The sequence below is a fragment of the Lepidochelys kempii genome, chromosome 1, assembly GCF_965140265.1.
Source record: "Lepidochelys kempii isolate rLepKem1 chromosome 1, rLepKem1.hap2, whole genome shotgun sequence".
NCBI classification, from domain to species: Eukaryota; Metazoa; Chordata; order Testudines; family Cheloniidae; genus Lepidochelys; species Lepidochelys kempii.
Window position 1 is genome coordinate 75949390 of NC_133256.1, and position 4316 is coordinate 75953705.

Sequence of the window (4316 nt, forward strand, 5' to 3'; positions counted from 1 at the left end):
AATTCAAACTGAGGACATCATTCTCAGCGCAAGTTCAGCTTTTAGTCAGGTTTGTAAAAAAGAGTGGGGGAAAATGAACCATCAGAACTGCTCTGTACTTGGCAATAAAGAGATGTGTGTGTATCATGATAGATGGAAAAGATAAATGTCAAAAGGCAAATCTCACTTCTTATTACAGACTGTTGTCCATTCTTGGTATTGACTCACTACAATTAGCAGTGTTCCCACAGATTAAGGTTCATACTCACAAGACAGAGGGCTGAGGCTATGGAACAAAACCTAAAGGGAAATATGCTGCCCAAAATGGACTGAGTGGTAAATGATCACTTTCTTTTCCATTGAATTTTTTGTCCTTTTTCTTTGGTATTTTCTTTGTTTTGAAAGCAGAGGAAGAGTGGATACACATTTTGAATGAGGCTGATTGAATTGCTATTACCTTTATGATTAGATGTTCTTTCATTTTTGTAGAGCTCATCCCAAAATCTACAGAGTCATCCAAAGGTGAATTTTCACACTTGGATGATTAAAGCTGAACACCTATATAGTGATTTGCTGAGATGTTGGCACCAACAGGAATAGTGGATGATGTGAAAAATCAGGAAAACTCTACAGAAACTTAAATACATATTCAAGTGCCCACCTTTTGTTCCCGAGTTTGAGGACTTGGGACCTCAAACCAAGAGACTGGCTGAGTGGGGAACTGTAGCCTGCTGTAGTAGAGACATGTTGATATTGATATTGAGCCAGAATTTAAGTTCTGGTTCCAATGAAGTATCAGAGAGTTTTGCCACTGACTTCAATTTGGCAGGATTTCACTCCCAATATATAAACAGCGAAGAGGAAAATGTTTGTGGGTGGAAGGGAAGAGTAGATGGGGTTTACTAAATGTGTCCTGTCTGTAAAATTGAAACATCAGAGAAATACAGTTTTGCATATTATCTTTAACACTACACATGTGTAAAGGAAAAACTGCTAAATGCATGCATTAACATTCACAGTGGAAGTCATTGCAACAGTTCAGGAAAACCATTCCTTTAAAGTATAACGTATAAAGTATAAAGATGGTAATAAAAGTGACTGTGTCAACGTAGCATTTGTCCCCAGCAGATCTGTGTTCTCTCTCTCTCTCTCTCTCTCTCTCTCTGTGGATTTGTGTGTTCATAGTCATACCAAATATGTTTTTATTACTTTTTAGTCATAATACCACTGCAGAGCCAATACATTAGAGTGAGCTGGAGTCTTTTCCATATCATGTAATAGCAACAACATTAAGTAAATTCTAATTTTAGAATCTTTAATACAGTGCTCTAGAAAGAATCCAACTTGACTTTCAGATCCCAGGTTGACTTGGCAAAGGTTACTGCTAGACATAACCTTCTTTTTACTTATCAACTGAGTAAATTTGATAGGAACATCACAGAGGTACAATGAACAAGAATTGTCCAACAGTGAATTTTTAGAGTCACTTTTCAGAGTAGAACCACAAATTTGGAGGAACAGAGTTCATATTATTATTCTTATTTATGATAGAGCACCCACAAGTGTGCTAAGGAGTTCACAGAAAACATGTGAGAGAATTTCCTGCCCTAGTTAATACATAAGCTTGCAGAGCCATGAGCTTGAAGAAGTCATCATGCTAGCAACATGCGAACCAGGAAGTAGCAAGATGCCAATGATTCAAAGTGCAGCCATCCTACGACTTCTCCACAAACATATTCCATTCTAACTCTCCACCACATTAAATTATTTTAACAATCGCCAGAAGTGTTCATTCACATCAAGCCATATTATTTACTTCCTATTATGAATGTGACATTAAATGACTGTTTTACAAATACAGAGAAACAGATTACTTTCCAGAGTGTAAGCATTGCCCCATTACTCTTTGAATAGAAATGAGCATTGATATAAGATGGCCAAGGATTTACAGCAGATATTCTAAATGTTATGAACAAAGTTTCATTTTTGATAATGTACTGGAGAAAGATAAAATGCATCAAAAATACTCTACTGACTGAATTTATCATTCATATTGTCAGCTCATCATGTTTAATCGAAAAATTCATAGACTGATTATGTGCAAAGTGAATGAATCACATGGCTAAATATTTTCGAGTGACTTTATGAATGATAGATATAATCAATAAAGTACCTGAAAAAAAAAGGAGGAGTTAGTCTCTAAGGCCATGTCTACACTACCACTTACGTCGGCAAAACTTATGTCACTCCGGGGTGTGAAAAAAAACACACCCCATGAGTTACATAAATTTCTCCAGCATAAGTAGTAGAATGCACAGTGCTATTGAGCAAAGTGGGAGAGCTTCTCCTGCTGAGACAGCTACTGCAGCTAGTGGAGGTGGTTTAATCATGTCAGCGGGAGATCTCTCTCCCGACGGCATAGAGCGGCTACCTGAGAGATCTTACTGTGGCCCAACTGCATCGATACAGCTGTGCCGTTGTAAGGTGTCTAGTGTATACGTAGCCTAAGTGTTACTGTTAATACCCTAACTCTCTTGGTAACTTCAGACCAAAGAAACAGCAATGAAATAAAAGGTCTATAAACTCAGAAGTAGATAAATAGGGCCCCATTCTCGGCTCACAGTGTAAACCAGGAGTTACCATATTTAAGTTAATGGAACAGTGTTAGGGTTCATAGGAATTAGAGCAACACCATTACCACAGTTGCATCATTACATAGAGGCATGGATTCATATTTTCAAGGGCCCTTGGACCCCCATGTTACCTGGGCATCTAGAGGTGGATCTAATCTACTCTATTCCATGCACTAAGCTATAATGTCCAGTGTCCATACCTTATAGATGAAGCCTGATATTGATAGTTCTCTTGTATACAAGGGTACGTATAGTATATAAAGTATCCACATAGTATATAAAGTATCATATCTGAAGTAGAACGTTTGCATACAGTACTCCATCACAGATCCAAGATGATCAGGCCCAAATTAACTAATGTGCACTCGGTGCCTTTGCACAGGGCCCCCATATCAGGGAGAAGCGGGACCCTGACGAACAGGAAAAATTAAAAAAACCCTGGGTAATACAGTGAACCCATCCTCCAGGTCTCAATGTTACTCAATCAAATTTAGCCCAGCCATCCCTCTGTCATGATGGAGGAGTGGCCAGGCCAAATCTCAGTGGCTCTGAGATCCTACGTGCCAGGTCACAACACCACCTACTCGGGTTTGGCCTGGCCACGCCTCCATCATTATGGAGGGGCGGCCAGGCCAGACCCAAGCAGCACGGGGTTATGTGAATGCAGGGTAGGCAATGGAAGACAGTGGGGATGGAAAGAAGGGTCCAGGAGGAGCTACTGATTAGGTAGAGAACGGGGGCACAAGTGAATGGCCAGTAAGGTCCCAGGGATGGCAGATGAGGGGCTAGTATGAGTTGTTGGTGGGCTGTGGGGATTGTTGTAGGGCTGTGGGGTAAGGGGTTGGGCAAATGGGGGTTGAGGGCAGGGATGTTGTGGGCTTTGCCCTGTGGAGCTGAGGTGAGCAGGATGTATGTTGGGGTTACTGAGATGTGTATGGGGGCTGTCAGCATAAGTGGGAGATGGTGGAGGGTTGTTGAGGTATATGTAGGTGGAAGGGGCATGTGGAGGTCTATCTGATGGGATAGAGTATGTGTGGGATGAGATAGGAGGGACAGTTGGTAGGTCTATGTTGGGGGGTTGGATATGTAGAAAAGTGTGTGGGGAGCATTGCCCATAGTGCATGGGGTCTCAAAACATTTTAATCTGGGGCTGCAGATAATGTATAGTATGATTCTCTCCTTGAAGGCACTCCACTGGCCCCCAAGTGCTGCTGCAGCTGTAAAACTGAACGAACAACAAAGACAAGACATTAGAAGCCAAAGTAAAAACAAACAAAGACTATGAATTGCAAGATTACCTGTAACCTTCACATTTCATGGTGCCCTAGACTTTCCAACAGCCTTAGCAGCTAACTAGATGAGAAACAGCAGTGCTATATACGTAGAAGTGGGTGAAATTACAAAAAAAATGGTGTTTCAACCATCTCTCTATGTATTTTTCTGGAAGTATGTAAAGGAACTGAAATAAAAAATAACAGATGGTGTTTTCCCCTCATTCTCATGTTTTGCTCTTTACACAACAAAGATAACATGAAGAAACCTAGGGGTGACAGTGGACGAGAAGCTGGATATGAGTCAGCAGTGTGCCCTTGTTGCCAAGAAGGCCAATGGCATTTTGGGATGTATAAGTAGGGGCATAGCGAGCAGATCGAGGGACGTGATCGTTCCCCTCTATTCGACATTGGTGAGGACTCATCTGGAGTA